General features: G+C 40.6%; 1 protein-coding gene across 3 annotated transcripts in view; it reads right to left on the reverse strand.

The window, feature by feature from the left end:
* The window catches only part of ripor2 (RHO family interacting cell polarization regulator 2), a 253,820-nt gene that overhangs the window by 84,740 nt on the left and 145,221 nt on the right, over nucleotides 1–23,859 (reverse strand). Inside the window, exon 1 of one of the 3 annotated variants that reach the window (XM_043719081.1) lies at nucleotides 10,542–10,639. The exons of the other annotated variants lie outside the window; for them this stretch is intronic. The gene's annotated coding sequence lies outside the window, so the exon portion shown is untranslated. Of the gene's footprint in view, nucleotides 1–10,541; nucleotides 10,640–23,859 lie in introns of those variants that run through there. 3 annotated transcript variants of the gene reach the window in all.

Below are 23,859 nucleotides of genomic sequence, written 5' to 3' on the forward strand. Positions count from 1 at the left end.
CTTATTTCTTGTTGCTGGCACTGGTATTCAGTTCAACTTCACTGGCAGCTTCCTGATAATTCACTTGCTGCTAAATTATTGGCAACACCATGTCCCACTTTAAGAAAATTAAATGTCCCATGGTGCTTCACAGAATTGTTTTCTCAAGCAAAATCTGAGATAGCATCACTGTAGGAGATACTAGGAGATCAAACCAAATGTTTCTTCAATGATGTAGAGAACATCTTAAAAAAAGGAACAAGAGGGAGGCTTTCGGAGTGTAGTCTGGAGGGTGGACTGAGGTAACCAAATGATGGAGCATTGAAAATTGAAAGGTCACTGCACCCGAAATGTTAACTCTAATTTCTCTCCACAGATGTAGGCAGACCTGCTGAGTGCTCCCAGCAATTTCAATTGCTTTTGTTGTCCATGAAATACACATTATGAAATACTATGTCAATACATAGTCAAACAGATTGGAGGAGTGCAGAGATCTTGAATAACCATAGAGTTGGAGGAGATTAGAGAAAGAGGGAGGGACGAGGCTATGGTGGGACTCAAAAGCAAGCTTTTATTGTCGGACGTTGCTGGACTGGGAGTTAATGTAGGTCAGCCAGCACAGGCTGATGGGTGAATGGGGCTTGGACCAAATTGGGATGCAATCAGCCTTGGATGAGCTCACATTTATATAGGTTTCATAATGATGAGAGATGTTCCAGCTGGGCCTGTAAGCATTCTAGTCAACGTTTAATGATTCTAGAGTGGATTTGATCTATTGAGCTGAGGTACTGGGATAGGCAGGTTTTATTCCTAAGGTCCTCCCCAACCAGGAGTGCACATGGAAAGCTTCAACCTATCTAAAATTCCATTCTCAATTACATCATGTTTACTGGCTGCTTCTCTGGAAAAGGTCCATATGAAGAACTGTGGCCGCTTCATGGCTCCATGGGGTGGGGAATCGAAGCTGTAACTTAAATGGGAAGTGGAAGTGGATGAACCTATATGAGCATCAGCCCAATTCTCCTTCTGATTCTGGGGGAAGAACTCTGTTATAAGGGGACGTTTTGCTTTACCTGAGAAAGTCTCCTTTTCTTCCCTGCCAGCAGACTGTTAAAATTACTTTCAGGACGGTAATGACTCCCCAAGTCCCTGAGGCCTATGCCTACTTTAAACAGACACCTATGTCACCTAAAAAATAGACTATGTTGAAAGTGGCAGCCACAGGGAATTCTGTCAGAATTGCAATGTCTAATTTCAAATCATTCTAATTATGTTTCTGCTCTATTTTCATCAGTGTGTAAAAAAAATGCCCCTTTTTTTGTTCAGTTGTGCCCCATAATGAACCATCGCATCAAACATCTTCGAAGCAAACGTTCAACAAACTGGGCAAATTTTCCTTATATCGACAATATAAGCTAATGTTCAGCCTTTTTTTATAGTTTATTTAGCAATGCAAAGAAGCTTGTCTCTTTGAACTAGGTGGTGTTGTTCCTAATGCTTTAAATCCCCATCAGGATAGATGACAGGTTTATAACAGTACTGCCAGGATCCATTACCCTGTAACTCTGCTCTTTATCTGTCTGAGCTATATACCTATACAAACCCACGCACATATTTGGAGTGTCACTTAGTTGGCTAACGGATGGAAACAATTCTCCCTTAAGAGACAGAAAGCAGAAAAGTCTACCACAAGCTGTGACATCATTTGTTACTCAGATAACTATGAAAAGGCTGTATAAAATTTTGCTTGAAGGTTATTAATTGTTATTGCCTTACTAAGATGTTTTTGCAGGCAGTTGGTGCCAAGACTATTTTCCTATAAAGGTTTCAACATTATAAACGCAAATAAACTTTAATAGATCAGTTCTTCAAAATAATGGGGTGTACAGTAACCAGAAAATAAGGGCTTTCCTCAGTTTAGTTACATTAAACAGGTTTGGTGCTAATCTGAGTGAAGTTGTAGACAGATAGCTAAGTTATTTTTGGCAGTATCCCTGGTAACTAACCCCTGTTCCTATAGATAACGCATAGCAGATGATTTAACTCTTCACTGCAGTTCTCAGTGTGTTACTAAAATCATTTAATTCTTTCCTATACATATATATATATCAGAAAAGCTATACCCAATAGAGAATGGAATGGTTGTGCCAAGTATAACTTCAGAAAGATTTTCCTTCTCAATTTCAAGAAAGAAAATGTAAATGAAAGATTTGCACTGATATAACGTGTCTCATAATTTGAACATTATCCAAAAAGGATTATAACCAATGAAGTATTTTTGATATGTTGTCACTGTTGTGATATAGGAAATATGGAACCAATTTGCACTGGGCAAGTTGCTCCAGGCAGAAATTAAATAAATGAATAGAATACATGTTTTCAGAGTGACTTTGGGGATAGGTATTGATCAAGAGACCAGTCCTATTCATGGAACTATTTATGGGGCCTTTCAAGAGGCAGATGGGAGCTTGAGATGGACAGGCAGTATGATACCATGAGTTCCAATGCAATGTCTAGACTAAAATCTAGCCCATGTTTTGCTAACTCCAGTTGGTATGTTCCTCGAGGTTTCACACATAACCTTTTGTTTCCAATCACACCAGCCCACACAAACAGCTATTGATCCCCACCTCAAGAATTTGTGAACAAAAGTGTTCAAATAAAATGATGAAAAGAAGATAAGGAAGGTAGAAGGGAATACAAGTAAAAGTCCAGGGCTTGGTGATTGAAGGTGTGGCCACCAATCATGAAGTGATTAAAATTGAAGATGCTCAAGATACCAGACTTATGAGCAGAGACATTGTGAAAGATTATAGGTCTCAAGGCCATTATGATGGTAATGGGAGGTGAGACCACAAAGAGTAATAATTTTAAAATCAAGACATTACTTAACTTGGAGCTAACACGGGTCAACAATATTAATGGTGATGGGTGATTGGGACTAGATATTTGTTGGACAGGGTTTTGAATGACATTAAGCTTACTGAGGAAAAACCTTTGAAGAGTGTGAGGTAATGCACTTTGGAAGAAGGAACAAGACAAAAGAGTACTCAGTGAATGGCAAGGCACCAGGAAGCTCAGAGGAACTTGTCCCCAAGTCCCTGAAGGTTACATGACAGGTTCATTGGGTAGTTAAGAAAGCATACTGTGCATTTGTCTTTATAATTATATGAACAGGGAGGTTATGATTGGAGCTGCACTGCACTTTATTTAGGTTATAGCTGGAGTACTGCGTGTATGTCTGGCCAACACACTATAGGAGTGGTGTGATTGTACTGAAGGGGGTGCAAAGGAGATTCACCAAGATGTTGCCTCGGATGGAGCATTTCAGCGTGAAGAGAGGTTGGATAAGCTCAGGTAGTTTTCTTTGGAACACAGAAGGTTGGGGGGGAGGGGGTGCTTGATAGAGGTGTATACGATTATGAGGGGCATGGACAAGGTAGGCAGAATAGAAAGTAAGTGTTCTCCTTATTTTGGGGTTCAGAATGCACTGTATGGAAGATAGTTGAGGCAATAAACCTCAGAATCTTTTAAAAATACTAAAATTTCATTACACTCAAAGCTATGAGCTTTCTGTGGGAAAGTGGGGCAAATGTAGGTAATAGAATACTTTTAGTGTTACAAACCTCATTGGCCAAAAGGCCTCTTCCATAACTCTGATGTTTCTATGACTGGCAGGAACACGTCCATCTCCATGAAGGGCCCTTGCATCTTCTCCAAATCATCATTATGCATTTCCCAAGCCCTGGAAACTCATGCTGAGCTATTACTTACAAAATCTGAGAGCTGGAGTCTCAATTAAATCTTCTCATGATTGACCTGCCTCTCCTGAGTGGGTTGGTTGGCCCACAGCAGTTAAACAGGAAGTGGATGCAGATTTCCATTTTCACCAATTTAACCTACCCAATATTGAAATGTCAATCCTGGAAGGGTACATTAAACATCCCACTAAATTTGGATTTTACAACCAGAAATGATTGAGAAAGATGTGTTTTTAAATCTAACGAGAAATTAGTTGGTATGATGAATCTTGATTTCCATACAGTGAGGAGGAAGTGTGTATAGATAAGTTTATCAACAGCTTCAAAGAAACCAGAAAGAGTTGATTGGCTGCAGTTGAATTGATAAGATCGAAAGAGTAAATAGAGGCTGTGATGAGGGAAAGAGATGAAAGGGGGTTATCCAAGATATGGTAAGTAAATAGATGTATTGATGTTGAGGATGCTGCGAAGATCAACAACCCAATGTTTACTAAGCAAGGTGATACTTGTTAGGGAGAAAAGAATAACAGCATATATAACAGGAACAGATTGAAGTGTGACTGAGCTCTTCAGAGTGACATTCATAACATTACTTGGTATTAATGGAAAGTTAAAGTCCTATGAGACAAAGCTTCGATATAAAAGAGCCTATCGTGAATTGTCATCCTCTCCTGTTAGGAATCAGTTAATCTAATAACTGACATCTGAACTCAATTACCAGCCACAGATAAATCCACTCCTCACATTGATACATGGGGTTAGCATGCACTGAGGTTATACAGTAAAATCGAAGACTTAGTTGTAAATAGTAATGACCTCCATCTTATTTGCACTTTACATGAAAGAAATCAATATCATAGGCCAGGAAGGACATGCAGCATGAAAATTCTGCTCAACTGTAAAAGAAGTATTTACGTTAATTGTTAATGTAGAGTCATTAAATAGAGTCATAGATATGTACAGCACAGAAATAGACCCTTCGATCCAACTTGTCCATAATTAACAGATATCTTAAATTAATCTAGTTCCATCTGCCAGCATATAGTCCATATCTCTCTAAACCCTTTCTTTTCATGTGCCCATCCAGGTGCTTTTTAAATGTGGTATTTGTACCAGCCTCCACCACTTCCTCTGACAGCTCATTCTATACATGTACCACCATCTGTGTGAAAAAGTTCTGTATCATGATGAAAATCTTTATTACTTCCAACACCACCTCTCACTGGCACTCCAGCCCCTCCCATAACTCTCCTCCAGCTCTACAAACCTCTTTTGGTCTTGTAACTCTGCTCTTGTTCAACAGCTATCCCTCAATGCTATAACCTTCCTCTAGCTCTGCAGCCCTCTTGTAGTCTGATTACCCCTCTCCGCTTCTAGAAATAAGCTGGATCTCTACAACACTCCTTCAGCTCTACAAAGCTCCTATAACCTTATATTTCTCCGAGAGTTTTACAACCAGTCCCAAGTTCCATAAGTTATCTCTTGCTCTCCCACTCGGAATCCGTGTTGTCACATTCTGTCCCATGTTGCCTTTATGTCAAAGCTTCTTCATTCTCACCACTTTTGGAATTTAGTCCAAATTTGGACTAAGGCTGTAAGGAGAACTGGAGCTGAATGGTGCTGACAGAGTTCAAACTAAGCATCAGTGAGCACTGCTTGATGGCGCTGTCAAGTACACCTTTAGTCATTTTGCTGATGATTGACAGTAAGCTGATGAGGTGGTTAATGGAAATATTAGATTTTATCTTTTTACTATGGTCAGCACATACCAACTCAATTTGTTAGATGGATATCTATGTTGAAGCTGGACTCGAATAACCCGATGCTGTGGGCATGACTTATTCTGGAACAAAGGTCTTCAGCATCACACCAGGGTTTTCTCAGGGTCCATCCATAGTTCTTGCTGAGTTCAGTGCATTCTTCCCTTTTTTTAGAGCATTTAAAATGAATCAAATTGTCTGAAGAGTAACTCTCGTTACAAAGGGACCTCGGGGAAAAGGCTGAGATGGATTATCTACACAACACTTGTAGCTAAAGATGGTTGTGAAAGCTTTAGTCTTGTCTTTGACAGTGACCTGTCAGGGTTTCACCATCACTGAAGATGGAAACATTCACTACTGGATGTAGCAGAATTACAGAGCTTTGACCTGAGCCGTTAGTTGGTGAATTGTTAAGTTATTGTATGCTGCTTCTGATATTTAATGCACAAGTAGTTTTATAACTTCATTAAGCTGGCATTTCATTTTCAAGTATGGTGGGTACTGTTTTCTATATTTTTTCTAACACCTTGTTGGTCCTCTGATATGCTAGTAATGGCAATAGATATATAGATAACTTACAGAAGGGAAACAGGCCCTTCGGCCCAACAAGTCCACACCAATCCTCCAAAGAGCAACCCACCCAGACCCATTTCCCTACATTTACCCCTTCACCTAACACTATGGACAATTTAGCATAGCCAATTCACCTGACACATCTTTGGACTGTGGGAGGAAACCAGAGCACCTGGAGGAAACCCACGCAGACACGGGGAGAATGTGCAAACTCCACACAGACAGTTGCCCGAGGTGGGAATTGAACCTGGGTCTCTGGCGCTGTGAGGCAGCAGTGCTAACCACTGTGTCACCGTGCCGCCCATAGTCAGGGATATTCTGGACCATGAAGTTACAGATTGTGGTTCATGGTTCTAATGCTGATAATGCCCACAGCTTATTATGGATAATGCATTTTGAATAGATAGATCAGTTATGAATATTATCCCACTTAGCACAGTGATATTGCCACCCAACACTCTGTTCAATGTGTGAACATGGGACTTCACTTCCACCATGACAATGTAATGGTTACTGCTATCTACACTGTGCTGGATAAATCCACTTGCAACAGGTTGATTGGTGAGGGCAAGGTCAAGTGAATTCTTCCCATTGTTGGTAGGTCTGGCAAATACATCCTTCCTTACACCTAAAATTACACCTAAATAGCCTAATTTTAATCATAGGCTTTTGGTTTAGACTCCTTCAACAGAAGAAATGGTTTCTCTCCAACACTGTATCAAATCCTTGAAATACCTTAAACAAAGAAGGATATTGGAGTGAGGTTAATAGAGAGATGCAGTCTGAACTGCAGGTGAGATGGAAACCTAATTCCTCTGTGTTACTCTGACAAAGTACAAAATACTTTTAAAGCAATAAAACAATCAAATTCAGCAACGTTAAAAATCACACAACACCAGATTATAGTCCAACAGGTTTAATTGGAAGCACATTAGCTTTCGAAAGCTAGTGTGCTTCCAATTAAACCTGTTGGACTATAACCTGGTGTTGTGTGATTTTTAACTTTGTACACCCCAGGCCAACACCAGCATTTCCAAATTCAACAATAGTAGATATTAATGCATAGCCATCAAAATTTGCAATCTAACCACAGAAATTAAAATTTATGTTACTGTTTTCCCTCAGGCAACTGAGAGAGTGCTCAGATTATGACAAGTCTAAACGTCTATGCATGTTTGATGTAACTCCAGGTCATGAACCTCTATGCAAGGCTATTTTTCAGCCATATCTGTAACCCACTGTGACAATTGAATAGGTGTCATTAGGAGGGCATGCAGTGGTATTGGAGGGCAGCATGGTGGCACAGTGGTTAGCACTGCTGCCTCACAGCACCAGGGACCCAGGTTCAATTCCAGCCTCAGGCGACTATCTGCGTGGAGTTTGCACATTCTCCCTGTGTCTGCGTGGGTTTCCTCCAGGTGCTCCGGTTTCTTCCCACACTCCAAAGATGTGCTGGTCAAGTGAATTGGCCATGGTAAATTGTCCATAGTGTTAGGTGCATGAGTAGAGGAATGGGTCTGGGTGGACTTGTTGGGCCGAAGGGCCTGTTTCCGCACTGTAGGTAATCTAATTGGAGTGAGTGAGAGGTGAGTTTAAGGGAGAATTTAAACAATATTGGGCATGGGTGCTGTGTTGGAGAAGCAATGTGGTTTTTCTAATCAATCCACCTCTGCATCCACATTCATCACACACCCATCATACATTCCATCATTGCTCGCAAAATGAAACATGAACATGAACCCTGAATGCAAAGACAGAATTCCTGGGTAAAGTCACTTGTGGGTTGGATATACATTTCATATGGCAGGGAATTGTGTAGGTCAGGTTTTTGTTAGCCAGGTTATGTTTTAGGCCATCAGCAACTTTTCAAAGAGAGTTTCTTCCAAAGGACTGAGAGAAGAAAGGAAGAGAGAAGTAATAAGTCTTTAACAAGGAACAATGTTTTGATTAGCCTTCAAGTTTTTTAAGCTCAATGTTGATTTGTGCACAGACATGCTCCAGAGTGATGTACAGTGAACACACATAACTAAGAAGCTTAATTTGCTAATCTTTTCACTCATTCGATGTGTATTTCTGATCAGATGACATTAACTAAGGAACTATACCTCCCTTCATCAATTTTCAGAATTGCTTCTTTCTAGAAATTGCCAGCTATTCCTTAACAATTGCCAACAAAATTGATCATAAATCTTTGCTTCATCCTCCATCTGACTGTCACAGTTATTAACTACTTCCATCTCATAACCAGTCAAATGTTCATTATTAACTGAGATCAATGGAGTGAAATTTATTTAAGCCAGTAGTGTGAAATGGGCTCAATAGCAATTGATGTGTCACCACACTAAGTTTTATCTCCATTGACTTCGAATTTTTTTAAAAATCTCAAACCATCTAATCATTACAGTGAGACAAGGAAAGTAATCTGCAGAAAGAGCTTAAACTGTTGTTTTGTGGACTTCAATGGGGCATTGTAAAAAATCAGCTGGTATTTGGCCTATTTTGTGCTACAGCCACAGACCAATTTCACCTTCTGTTAGGCTTAAAAATAACACTAGCCCCTCCAAAGAAAGTTGAGGATGCATTAGTAGTGCACACTATATATCTGGCTCATCATTGTTGGAATTAACGCATATTATACATTTCAATACTATTTTAAAAGCTGTATTTTAGATTTGCCTTATTTCCTAAGATTCTTCTCATAATTTTGTGCTGTTTCTTTCTCCATTCAGATTTAACTTCAATCCTCCTCATATGGTATTGGAGTGCAATTCCATTGCAGATATCTTCCTTGTATCTCACTGAAGTAGCAACTCTCTATGTCGGTGTTCAGGATAGTAAGGCCAGTGAATAATTTAACCAGGAGAGTTGTCATCTGCTAAATCTAGTTTCGCCTTTTACTGACAATTCACAGCTACATAACTGTCAGGAATGGAAATCATTGCCTAGCTGAGAGAAACTGAATATTATTGTGGTACCCACAATGTGACCTTGACTGAGATTTGTTTGATCACATTAGTGAGGGGGCCTAAGTATTCCAATGTCCACTATAAACTGAGATCAATGGGATGAAATTTATCTAATCCAGCAGCATAAAATGAGCATATTATGAATAGGCAATTGATGTTTCTGGATGTTTCTCCAAATCCAGAGCTGTGAGCTCTAAATGGCTCAGTATCACATCCTAAAGACTTCACCAATGGAGTAATCACTCCTTGTAGTCTCTCTTTGTGCACCTCAATTTAGTATTGTAGTGACAGAGGAGCGTTGTGAGAGAGATACTTAATTGCCTGCCAAACATGCCTCAATGAAGCTTCCTTTTATGCCAGACACAATCTGTTAATAGATCCTGACTTCTATTTGAGTTCTGTTGATTACTTGTAACTGTAACTTTCAGGATGATCAATGGAACTGTAGTAAGGAAGCTGCAATCAGTCATTTTCCGTATTTCTTCAAAATTTCAACCATTCTTAACCAACGCTTTCACTGGAAATTGAATGAATCTTCTCTGTTCTTATAAATTTCTCATGAATGCATCAATCTACTAGCACATCATCAGGGCCAGAATTGCAAAATACTCACTAGATATCAATGGATACACACACATGCATGCACATAAGCACACACATTCACAAACATGTGCATGTATTTGTCGTCATGTTCACTCAATCAATAGTCTTAAATTTCCAACTGGATAATATTGTGCGACTATGATTACCACCAGCACCACGGGTAGTTCAGTGATGCAAAATGGAGACCACTTTACATAGGGAATAAATTAATTCTTAGCAGAAGCACCTGTATCCTAGGATCAAATCATATTGGATATATACACATTGAGATGCACATACATGAACACTCACTTCAACACACGTGCACAGACACGTTCTTTTGAAATGTCAACTATACCATAGGTGAGGACTTAAACATTGCTAACAAAACTGAAATTTGATTGCTACACAATGTCCAGGCATGTTGCAACAAACAACTAGACCGCTCAAATAATTCTTAGCAAAATACTGATAAGAGTATCAAACAGGCTTGGGAAGAACATGATGTGCACTATAATGGATTATATTTTTGTACAAAGCTTCTTTATAAATATAAATATCTAATCTCATAACCCATGTTACAGAAACAAAATCTATGTTTCTCACTGAAAACAGGATTGGGGAAACAAACTAAGCCTCAGAACAACCTTCGATTTATCAAATTGAGTTAAAACAGCTATCGTATCATTATGCTGTTTATTTTTATATTACCAAGCTACTATCAATACCTGAAAGGGTTAAATACAGGTCCTAGAAAGTGACCCTTCATACTGAAGTAACAACAACTGCTGCAGGGTAGCTTAGAATTCAAAATTGCTTTCCCCCTCAATTTTATGTTTGGTACTTCTTAACATAACAAAGGCTCTTACAAATGATTAAAAAGGGAAGAATCAACAATCCATGATAACTGGATGGCTCACCAATGCAAGATGCCTGTACTACGTTACCCGAAGTGGCATCTGTGTCTTCATGAGCACGCCTGCTTTTGAGCTGATACAACAGTCTACAGCTGCCTTGCTAGCTGAGACTCTCGAGTTATTTATAGTGCTAAAATTATCCATTCATCGTCATTTCCTCCTCACAATTTCAACAGATGAAAGGTAACTGGGGCTTCTGCTTTTGAGTGGCTTTATGATGTGAGGGCTGTGAAAATGAAAACTAAATGTTTTTTCCCTCAGCTAGCAGCCACTGACCTGCTTCAGTAAAAGTGACTGGAATTAAGGGACACTCTTGATTTGCTCCCGAAGGCAGAACAATATATACCAAGAGATAAACCTGGCTTAGTCTGTGCATAATATAGCCAAGTGGCAGTGCATGTACATTTCTTCCCTCCACCTCCAAGATTTCAGTGAAATCAATGGAAATAAAAATTGGAGGAAGATGTAAAACAAGCAAAAGAAGCTGCTGACTGGCTCTCAGCTTTATACTAACACACAAATACAAAATACTGTGAGAAGCCCTCCTATTTCACTATTCCCATTGTTAAACTCACTCACTTTGTGACTATTTGCAAGTGAACATTGAGTTAACTGCATACCAACTTACCAGTCCCTGCAATCCTTACTCCCAGTGTGGACTTCTAATGTTCAGGGGTACAATATCACTGTCTTTGTTTCATTTTCAGTGCACTTCTTAGATTAAACGATAATCAAAATGAATGGGCACATGTTTAACACGTTAAAGAAAAGAATGAACGAACTTATGTTTCTGTAATAATTTTCACAACTTCAGGGTTTTTACAAGCGACGACAAACTAGTGAAGTGGAATTACTATTGCAGCAATTTTCACACAGCAAGCTGTCCCAACAAACTGCAATTAAATTAATTACAACATTATGCATTTTAAACATTGGTTGAGGAATAAATATTGTGCAAGGAACGGGAGACAACTCCCCCACTCTTCTTCAATTAGTGCCATGGGATAACTGATGTCCACCGAACAGTGTAAAATCTATTATTGTATAGCAATAAATCTCAAAGATAATTGCAAATTACTAACCAGATAATATGCCCTTACATAAAAGGTCCTAAAATGTTATGGTGCTACTTTCTAAGTGAAGTTAATACAGGCTGAATTTTCCTATTTTTGACAAAGTGTCATTTTCTGTGTGATTCATGTCAGACATGGTCCATGTCAACTTTTCTTATGAGATCATCTTTTATTCAGCTGATGAATTATACCTCTCTTCAGTGCCTGGAATCGCACAGGATTGACGGAAATGTTCACAGCTGCCCTTTGTGACCTTCACATCGCTGGTGCTAAATTTAAAACATAGCTCTGCAGCACCTCAGATGCTGTAAGCCAGGAATTGCTCTGCACACTGTGGTGCTCAACCATCATTAGCCCTGAGGACATGGCCTAGAAGGGAATGCTCATATCTTTCTGTTCAGATAGGGACCTGGAGGTGCCAGTGGATGGGGTGATGGAAAGGAGGGCTATCCTCTATCCTGCAAGTCGTCAAAGGAGGCCCACTACCAGAGGCCAGCCAGACTGCACCCAGAGAGAGGCCCATGTTGTGCCATTACTTGGACCAAAACCAAGACCAAATGATAAGACAAACCAGGGCAGGACTTAAACAGTTAATGGTAGGGGAGACCTGGGAGTGCAGGTACACAGTTCGTTGAAAGTGATGTCAGCGGTAGACACGGTGGTGAAGAAGCTGTTTGGCATGTTTGCCTTCACTGGTCAGAGCATTGAGTTGGGATGTCATGTTACAATTATAAAAGACTATCGTAAGGCCACATTTAGAGTACGGTGTACAATTCTGGTCACTCTGCTATAGGAAGGATGTTATTAAGTGAGAAAGGGAGCAAAAAAGATTTACAAGGATGTTGCCGAGATTGGAAGGTTTTAGTAAAAGGAGAGGTTAGCTCGGCTGGGACTCTTTTCTCAGGAGTGTAGGAGACTGAAGGGTGAACATGTAGAGGTTTATATAATCATCAGGAGCATGAATAAAGTGATTGGCAAGGTCTTTTCCTCATGATAGGAGAGTCCAGAACTAGAGGGCATAGGTACAGATGAGAGGGGGAAAGATGTCCGGGGAACCAGAGGCGCAACATTTTCACATAGAGGGTGGTGTGTATATGGAATGAGTTGTCAGCGGAAGTAGTAGAGGTAGGTACAATTACAACATTGTAAAGACATTTGGACAGGCACATGGATAGGAAAGGTTTAGTGGGGTATGGGCCAGATGCAGGCAAATGGGACTAGTTCAGTTTAGGAAACCTGGTCAGTGTGGATGAGTTGAGCTGAAAGGCCTGTTTCTGTGCTATATGATTCTATGGCCAAATGAAACACCCAGTGGAACAAGAAGAAGGTCTGTGCTCTACAGATGTAAATGTCGGCATCTTCGTTTTGCTACCTCACACTTTAATTTGGCTAACAGCATCATGGCAAATAGTCTAAAACACTCACTGCTGGATGTAATATCGCCATTTAATGGCTCTGACCCATTCTATCCTTCTAAGCCCTCTGTCTTTCCTACTCACTCACTGGGGTCACCAGCGCTGCTCCTGCTCCTGTATCACCACTGACAAATTTTCCATCCACATTCATCTCACTCAATTCCTTCATTTGTTTCACGACAGAATGGCAGAAGAAACTCATACAACAGACAGAAAAGACAACATGGATGGAAGAGGTGGAGATAGCTGGCCAACATTCACCTCCTCAACCCCTATGAGAAGATTCTGGAGTTTCTGGAGAGGATCAAGGTTAGTCCACTGGGGACACTGAAAGCCCCATAGCCAGCAACACAGTAAGCTTCATTGTGTTACTCTCCCAGTTACCACCAGTGTTACCTCATTCTTAAGATGTTCAAGCTTCTACCCCTTATTGCACAACAAATAGCTTCTTTCCTGTTATGTCTGCACAAATGGTATCCACATGATGGGAATGTGTTTGTGATTTGGTGAACACAAGTGATCCTATAGTGTTTGTCTGTGATTGCATCAGCTTTGCTAAGGTGACAAGGATTCAATTGTCAGAAACACAATTGCTTGAGGCCAAGATGTACAAAGTGCATTATTAATCAATGCGCAAACTGTACAGTGAAGTTTCAATGTACTGTATTTAGATGGCCGGTACGTGGAATCATTGAATCTCGGGATAACTGATTTATGCAGTTGCCCCTAGCAGTGCCTGTCATTGCAAATGTATCCATTTCTGCCTCACAGACCAGAAAAATAAACTTGCAGCACCCACTACAAGTACCCTCATTCCTGATAAAGGACTTTTGCCCAAAACATCGATTTTCCTGCTCCTCGGATGCTGCCTGACCTGCTGTGCTTTTCCAGCACCACTCTAATCTCAGCACCCACTATGAACCTGTTGGCAGCCATTTTTTCTTCCTTATTGTGCAATTGAAGGTTGTTTGAAGATGACATTACCCAGTTTGCATTGCTGTGAATGCATTCAAGGTTCTGCCTGATAGTCAAGATTACTCCCCTCAACCTCTTATGTTCTGTTCTGTGTTGCTTTCTCACTTAAATCCATCAGCTTTCGGGCTCCCCAAGTTCCCATCAAACTCTTTTATTTGGCCATAAATATTCCCAACTTTCTCCCTCAGCCAATGATTTACCACAGTGCCATGCCCACTATAGTGATCCTCTATCCTCCTTTAAATTCAGTGTGACGGTGACTTGTGAAAACCCCCGCTTTCACAGTAACTTGGCTCTCCAATGCCGTATCAGATTTCACCCTTACATTTGGAGTTGCTCCTTTTTACTGTTATTATCCCATCAGAGTCATAGCAGAAAGCAGACTTTCAACACTTTATAATACTCCCCGAGTATCATTGCCCAAACACTCAAGACTGTCCAACACCCTGGACCGACTTAAGAGGACAGCCCCAACTAAGAACAGCCCAGCCACCGGACTGATATCCTCATTGCTCCCCAGCTGATTTACCTGTAATTCTCGGACTGGTTAGCCTGGACTTGCAGGATTAACCGTGGCTCACTCCTCAAAGTGCAAGAACATGGATTCCAGATAGTGGCAGGCCACTGACCACTGCCAATCCCATGTAATGGAATCAAGTGAACCTCTTGACTGACAGTGGTTCCCCTTGGTTCCATTACAGACTATCCCCTTTGACTTTCAGAGGTAACCATTTGGCTGAGGCACACGCAGCGTGTTTACTGTTTAAACTGCTGGTGTGACAGTGGCATAACCCAGTGCCATATTGCAACATGTCTGCTCCATGTCTAATCAATGCTGCCAAGCATGACAAGTTGCCTGCATTTCTGTTTTCACTCAACACCAAAGTGAGCGAGAGCCTGTGAATTCTCAATGAAGCACCAATGTGCTAAAAGAAATTGCAAGCCAGGGAGGCATGAGTCTCAAAGTCAGTGCAAAGTGTGTGAGCAAGGTAAGTGGCAGAAAATGCATTATGTGTAGATGTATGTACATATGTGGTGGCACGGTGGCTCAGTGGTTAGCACTGCTGCCTCACAGCACCAGGGACTTGGGTTCGATTCCAGTCTTGAGTGACTATGCGGAGCTTGCATATTCTCCCAGTGTCTGTGTGGGTTTCCTCCCACAGTCCAAAGATGTGCAGGTCAGGTGGATTGGCCATGCGAAATTGACCATAGCATCCAGGGATGTGCAGACGAGGTGGATGAGACATGGGAACTGCAGGGATAGAGTACGGGGATGGGTCTGTGTGGGATTCTGTTTGCGGGGTTGATATGGGCTGAATGGCCTGCCTCCACTGAACATGTAAGGCATAAGTGTCCATGAGCCCCAAAGTGAAGTTTGAAAGGGCTGACGTGGTGCATGCATTGTTCAGAAAGCAGCCAAGATTGTATGGTGAGGCCGTTATTTTGGTGATGTCCACTTTCATGGATGAAGGGTGGAAGAGGACACTATCCATGGACCATGCGGGGACATTGTGATGAAGGCAAAGTTTCTTGAGGATTTGGAGAAACAAGTGATAAGCTGCTGCTGCAATGAATTTTCATGTAGGGAATTGGTGTCAGCCAGTTTCTCTGGGAAGACAGTGGAGAATTGAAAGCTGCACAAAAGTGATTAACTGATAATAAGATGCAAATGCAAGGAAACAAGCTATTTGCTGTTCGTTAGCAAGATTAAGAATTTGCCACCTACAGCTTAACAGACAAATTGGAACATATTTTCCCAACTGTCCAGCTTTTGTCCATGCTGCAGAAAGCTATGATGGGGAGGCAGTGACAAAATGATTACTGAAGCAGTAATCCAGAATATTACACTTACGTTCCGAGGACATGGATGGAAACCCCACCATGGTAAATGTTGAAAATTTAAATTCAATAAAATCTGTCTATTGATGATAATGTAACACTGGTGGTTGTCATGAAAAAAAATCACCTGGTTTACTAATGTCCTTTCAGGAAGGAAATATGCCATCCTTACCTCATCAAAGTATACAATACAAAAAAGTCCCTTTGTCCCATCAACTCACACAAAATCCAGCACTTGGCTCATGCCCTTGAATGCTATGACATCTTAAGTGCTCATCCACATACTCTTTATAACTTAAGGCTTTTCACCTCTGCTACTCTCCCAAGCAGTGGATTCCAGATTCCCACCAGCCTCTGGGTGAAAAAATGTTTTCGTAAGTTCCCTCTCAACCCTCTGCCTCTCACCTTAAAATTAAACCCCTTCGTTATTGACCTTTCAACTAAGGGGAATAGCTGCTTGCTATCCAGCTTATCTATACATCTCAATCAGCTTGCCTCTCATCCTTCTCTTCTCTAAAGAAAACAACCTAAGCTTATTCAGCTTCTCTATATAGCTAAAATGTTCCAACCCAGGTAAGATCCTGGTGAATCACTTCTGCATCCCCTCCAGTACAATCACATCCTTCCTATAGTGTGGTGACCAGAATTGCAAACAGTACTACAGCTGTGGCCTAAGCAAAGCTTCGCACAGCTCCAGTGTAACCCCCCCTGCTGTAAGAATCTATCCATGATTGATAAAGGCAAATGTGTCATTGAGTATTTGTTGAGTATACTCTTGACTTGTTATTTCTTCCAAAGTCTGGTCTGGCTTACACTTGACTCCAGACATCCAACCATGTAGCTGGCTCTTAACCATCTTCCGGGTAATTAGGGATGAGTATAAATGCTGACCAAGCCAACGGCACCAATGGACCATGAATGGATAATAAAAAAGATCCACCACAACGTTCTTCTACTATTGAAGCAAATATCATCTTTCTGTATTAATTGGGTGCATGCAATCAATTAAAATAATACACAGAAAAATACAGATGCACAAAATGATTTGCTATTGATATCAACAACTTACCTCTTTTTCCTCAGGTTTGGAAACTACTGCTGTTCTAATGAGGGGTTCGTGGACTGATATTACATTTTAATATTACATCTTGGGACAGGCACAGTTTGAGATCGAGCTGACCATGAAAGTGCGAATTTGTTATAAACAGCAGAAAACACCCACTGAGCGTAATGTGCTTGCAATGATAATAACTTCAAGCTTCTGCAGCAGCTGACCGTCCATTTGGTCTCAGTTAGAATTTGAAATATTTTGGAAGCCACTACAGTGTGCAGGCCTATATGAAAACAGCAGGAAGTAGCAGACTACACACTTCATTTCAAGGACTCAAACCTGTGAGGGGCGATTTATCTCTCGGCCACTGGCCAGTCTGAAACATAGGGGGGACATCCATTGCTTTCTGATGAGATGACTGGGTCTCGCATTAACACGCCATCTGCAAACTACATGCTCGAAATGAGAGTCATGCTACTACACCTTCAGAAAGAAAAGAATTCTGTTGTGCAAGTACATGTATCAGTACCCAGTAGTGTGTGCCACATCGTTCACCAAGATGCAACAGTCTATGTGCCAAATGAACAACATATCATTCTGCAGCATATGATGAGATTGTCAATGTTAGCTTCTGCATCTGTATAAATCATGGTGTTTATTGGAAACTTCTGGAAGACTTAACAGACAAGAAAGGAAACAAAAACCAAAATAACTGTGGATGCTGTAAATCAGAAACAAAAACATAAATTGCTGGAAAAGCTCAGCAGGTCTGGCAGAATCTGAGGAGAGAAATCAGAGTTAACATTTTGGGTTGAGTGAAACAAGAAATCTTAAAACAAAAGGCAATCTTAACCTGAAACACCAGGACATTTGTGTTGAGTAGTAAATCAACATGTTACAAATTTTTAGGCCGAATTCCACTTCCAGTTTTATTGGAAGCACGCTGCATCAACAACAAAACGATTTCAAGGATGCAGCATGACTCTATTGTTACAAACCTCCTTAATAAATTGTGGCCATGTTTCTTAGGGCTGGCAGGTAATTGAAAGCGAGATGGGCTGGGTTTCAAAGTTGGTTTTGGGCTAATTATGAACGAGGAAGAGCAGATGCTTTTCCTCAGATCCAGTATGCACAGCTTTGTGGAGCCCTTCACGATCCCCACATCCAAGAACTCTGAACCCCCAGTTCCTACTCCCCCCCCACCTTGATCGCCTGCATTCTCTAGACTTCACATATTCTTGTTCTCACAATATCAGTTGCCCTTCAGTAGCCACCATCTCGCTGTTTGTGATTAACATCTCTGCCCCAACCACACTCTACTCACCGTATAACCCTCACACTCTGGATGTGTCCCATGTACCACTCCTCCATCCCCATCTCCCCACCCCACCATTAGATGTCTGTTTATAGGCTTGCCAGTCTGTTAGTGAGATCGAGTGTTGGACTGGAAACATGGAGGGGAAAAAAACAGGAGCTCATACAGACCATCTTGGTTGTGCCGGTTCTAAGTTCTCCTGTTTAATTGTTCTCCTCATTTCATTTTCTGTGCACTTTTAATCTTTTTAGTAATTATTTATTCAGAGACAGGGTCACAAACTTGCAAAAAGAAAGATTGATGGTACTTAATACTTGAGCAAAATATACTGTATGAAGATATATGTACTATATGTATATGAGCATGAATGTTGCAAGTTTAATAATGAATAGGACAGAGTTATATAGAGCACATCATCTGACCATTGTGGCACAAACAGTCTCACACACCTTAAATGTATTATCTGGGCCAACATGACTCCAATTGTTAAAATTCAGTTCAGAATGTAACTTTAAAACGTTCTGCAAATTACATATGAAAGAACTGAAACCAACAATTCATTCTAAAAGATGAGAGACTTAACAAACAATCCAGGTCTTTTTCAATATATAATTTCAGTTACATCACACTGTAAACTTTTGCTATAAATTCTGTGTCTTACAATTTTATATCCCACAATCACCTGAAGGAGCAGCACTCTGAAAGCTAGTGGCTTCCAAATAAACCTGTTGGACTATAACCCGGTGTTGTGTGATTTTTAACTTTGTTCACCCCAGTCTAACACTGGCCCCTCCAAATCATACACAAACTATGTTGGGTAACTGAAAGGTTGCAGAACAGAATTTTAATGGATCAAATTGAAGCCATCATAATTCCCACTGCTCTTATGTTTAAGGGAACATCATGTATATAAATGTATATGGACATTGGAAATATTCTCTAGCACCATCAAAAGGTGGAATATTTATGCTCTTGAAAGATTAAATGGAAATGCAAGAACTGTAAAGGTTTTATATTTGGAGATTTCAAGTGTCTAAATATAGAACAGGAAAACCCAAGTGATTAGAGTCAAAATTAATATGTTGAATTCCTGTCTGCTCCATGACTAAGCACACCAAGCAAGCCACGACAAGCAGTGTTTATCTTGACCAGGTCTTTGTTGAAGGGCCTGACAAAGTACATAAGGTCAGGTCTAGAACCCTGGAATAATGACCACAGAATGATTAGGGTGAAAATAATTTGCAGTGTTGTTGCACCAGCTACCTGAAACCAGGGAAATATTTTGCTGCCACTCACAGTGTATTGTAGGAAATGTGCCACACTTACAGGATTTCAGATACCAGCAGTATGTTAAACAGAACAAAGCTATAGCAGATGGGGCAATCAGCTCATGTCAGGGAAGAAATAATGTTTTGAGTCGAGCTGAGAATGTAGACTGCATGGCTCTGGTGCAATGTTAGCAATAAATTAAGATATATTTGTAATTACAATGTGCAACTGAACACTGCTTGGATGCTCCATTCCTACAAGATACAGTTCCTTAACTTGATTATTCTGAGAGATTTAGTAAGATTTGTGATTACTACATAACGTAAAGTCTCAATAATCTGCATGCTAATAGCCATAACTTTTGATCGCTGAGCACCTCAAGCATTGCCTCCACTTTTTATAAAATCATTAGCTCATTGCATACAGTTAAAAAAAAAAGTACCTGCTCTGTCAATTGCTTCAGCAGAAGAGTACCACATACCTGAGAACAACCATCACCATTACAATTCGATTAGATTACCTACAGAATGGAAACAGGCCCTTTAGCCCAACATGTCCACACCTACCCTCTGAAGAGTAACCCACCCAGACGCATCTCCCCACACCATATTTACCACTGACTAATGCATCTAACATTGTGGGCAATTTAGCATGACCAATTCATCTAACCTGCTAATCTTTGGATTGTGGGAGGAAACCCACACAGACGTGGGGAGAATGTGCAAACTCCACACAGATAGTCACCCAAAGCTGGAATTGAACCCGGGTCCCCAGCACTGTGAGGCAGCAGTGCTAACCATTGAGCCACCGTGCCACCCCAAATTGGAACAATGCCTTATGGCCTCTTTAGTGAAAGGATGGGGAATCGTTCAGATTGTGATTGGTTAGAATTATGTTCGATGAAATTTATAAGAAAAGGGGAGATCTCATAGAAAACCGCAACCTTCTAAATGGATTAGACAAGGTAAATACAGGAAGGTTGTGTCCGATGACCAGGAAATTTAGAACCAGGAGTCACAGTCTAAGGAAATGAGGTGGACCATTTGGGACTGAGATGAGGATTTAGCCAGAGAGTGGTGAGCCGGTGGAATTCTCTGCTATGGAAAACAATTGAGACCAAAACATTGTATGGTTTCAAAAAAAGAGTTAAATATAGTTCTTCGGGCTAAAGGTATCAAAGGGTTTGGGGACCATAATAATAATTAGTGCATGGAGCCGAAGGATGTAGGTTGGGTTCTAAATGAATATTTGTGTCATATTCACTAGTGAGAGGGATGATGTGGATGTACACATCGGGGAGAAGGACTGTGATATACTTATAGAAACTGGCAGAGACAGAGAGGAGGTTCTAAGTGGTCTGGTAGACTTAAAAGTGCAGAAATCTCCAGAGCTGAATGAAATGTATCCTAGGTTTTAGAGTAAAGCAAGGGAGGAAATAGCAGCAGCATTGGCAATAATTTTCAGTTCCTCAGAAGTGCCAGAAGGCTGGAGGACAGCCAATGTGGTGCCATCATTCAAGAAGGGAGCAAGGAATAAACTACAAGCCAGTCAGCCTACAAGGAAACCACTGGAAGCAGGTCTAAGAAATCAAATTCTATTCATAGTGTTCATTTGCACAGTACACATTATCACATTGTTATTCAAAATGTCTTTTTTCTTTAATGCTAACATTGCACTAGAGGCAACATTCATCAAGAACAGTCAGCCTGTTTTGTTTCGGGGAGATCATATCTAACCAACGTAATGTAAGAATCATACAGTACAGAAGTAGGCCATTCAACCCATTGTATCTGTACCGAATCCAGAAAGAGCTACCCACCTAGTCCCAGCTAGTCCAGCCCTCTCACCATAGTCCTCTGAATTTACCACTTTTAAATACAAATCCAGTTCTCTTTTGAAATCTCCTATGGAATCTGTTTTCGGCACTCTCCCATGTATTGCAAATCTGAACAGCTCTCTGAGTAAAAAAGGTTCTCCTCATCCCAATCCTAGCTCTCTTACTGCCAATCTTGAAATTGTGACCCATAGTTACTGACATACCATCCAGTGGAAACAAAATATCTTCCTATATCGTGTCAAAGTTGTTTATACGTTTGAATATCTCAATAAAATTATATCTTAATCTTCTCTGCTCCAAGGAGAATAAGCCCAATTTCTCTTATTTTTCCTTGTATCTAAAATCCCTCACTCCTGGTATTATCCCAGTAAATCTCTTTTGAATCTCTAGGGCTTTAACATCATTCCATAAATAAGATGGCAAGAGTTGAACACAATATCTAAATATGGTCTGACCAATGATTTGTAGAGGTGTAGCATCACTTCCTTGCTTTCATACTCTTATGTCTTTATTTATCTGGAAACCTTCTTAACAACTGTTTCAACTTGCCTGGCCACTTTCAGAGAATCATTTGTGTGAATCCGAAGATCCCTCTGCTCCTGTATTCCCCTCACAGTTACCCCAATGAGGTCTGTATGGTCTCTCCACATTTCCTCTACCAAAATGCATTACCTCACATTGAAATTCATCTGCCAGGTGTCTGCCCATTTGGCCAACTTGTGAATATCCCTCTGAGGTTGCTTAGCATCATCCTCTCAATTCGCTATTTCCCCAGCTTAGTATCATATGCAAATTTAGAGATTTTGCCCTCAACATCTATTTTTAAATTGTTTATATAAACAATTAAACATCCCAACACCAATACCTGGAGAACACCATTTTCTACTCATCTCCAATCTGCGAAAAGCCCATCTATACCTACCCTCTGTTTCCTATCTTTTAGTCAACTTTTAATCGATGCTTCCAAGGACCCCATCAATCCCAGACATTTCTAATTTGCTAACCAATCTGCCATATGGCACTATATTAAGTAATTTCTGAAAGTCTAAATATACAACATCTACAACACTATCCTCATCCACTGCCTGTGTCACCTCATCAAAGAACTCAATTACATTTGTCAGACATGACCTGCCCTCGACAAAGCCATGTTGACTGTCCAGTATTAACCCAATTCTCTAAGTATATATTTACCTTATTTTTATGGCCTCCATCAATTTTCTCACTATTGATGTCAAGCTGAAAGTTGTGTAGTTTCCTGAATTATCCTTAGTTCCTTTCTTAAACAACTTGATAGAATTTTTTAAAGAGAAAACTATGGGTATAGATGAGGGTAATGCAATCAATGTGGTCGACTTGGACTTCAACAAGACTTTTGGTAAGACTATGGGAGGCTGATAGCCTATGGTTTCCAAAGAAATTTGGCTAATAGGATCTGGAATTGGCTTAGTTGCAGGAAACAGAGGGTGATGGCCGGGGGATGCTTTTTGTGACTGGAAGTCTGCGTACAGTGGGATTCCAACGTGATCAATGTCAAGGTCCTTGCTGTTTGGCATATGTCTGAATGACTTAGACTAGATGCAGTTGGGTTGATCAGTAAAGCCATGAATGAAATGAAAATTGGTGTGGTGGTAAATAAGCCTTAGGTACAATAGAATATAGGCTGGCCGATCAAATGGACTGATCAGTGACAAATGGAATTCAATCTAAATAAGTGTGGGATGATGTGGTTTGGCAGCAGAAGCAAGGCGAAAGATATTTGATGAACGATAGGACCCTGAGGATCAGAAGTGTGTATGTCCATCAGACCCTTCAGGTAGCAGGACAGGTATTTGGTAATTGCCTTTATTAGTCAAGGCATGGAGTTTAAGAGATGAGAAGTTATGATGGAACACTAAAAATGTTGGGTAAGCCACAGCTGGAGCTCAGTGTGCAGTTCTAGAATCCAGATTATTAGAGGGATTTGATTGCTCTAGAGAAAGTATTGATGAGATTTATTGGGATATTGTCTGGGCTGGAGGGTTTTAGTTAAGAAGAGAGAATGGATAGACTGTGGTTGTCTTCCTTGAAGCAGAGGAGACTGAGAGGGGACACGATTGGGATGTATAAAATTATGAGGGGCATAGATAGTGTCGGCAGGAAGGAACCTTTCCCCTTGGCAGAGGAAATCAATGATGGGGACATAGATTTAGGATAACAGACAGGAGGTTTAGAGGCAATATGAGGGAAAAAAAATCACTCAGAGGATGGTGGGAATCTGGAATTCACTGCCTCAAAGAGTAGTAAAGGCAGAAATCCTCAGAACATTTGAGAAGTATTTAGATATGTACCCGCAATGCCAAGGCATACAAGGCTATGAGCTAAGTGCTGGAAATGGGATCAGAATAATTAGGTTGGTATTTTTGACCAGCTAAAGGGGGTAAAGGGGTCTTTTTCAGGATAGCACCCAGTGACTAGTGGAACTCCTCAGGGGTCGATGTTGGGATTACAACTACTCATGTTGTACATTGACAATCTGATAAAGGAACAGAGGGCATTGTTGCTCAG

This window comes from Chiloscyllium plagiosum, chromosome 29 (genome assembly GCF_004010195.1).
Source record: "Chiloscyllium plagiosum isolate BGI_BamShark_2017 chromosome 29, ASM401019v2, whole genome shotgun sequence".
Classification (NCBI taxonomy): domain Eukaryota; kingdom Metazoa; phylum Chordata; class Chondrichthyes; order Orectolobiformes; family Hemiscylliidae; genus Chiloscyllium; species Chiloscyllium plagiosum.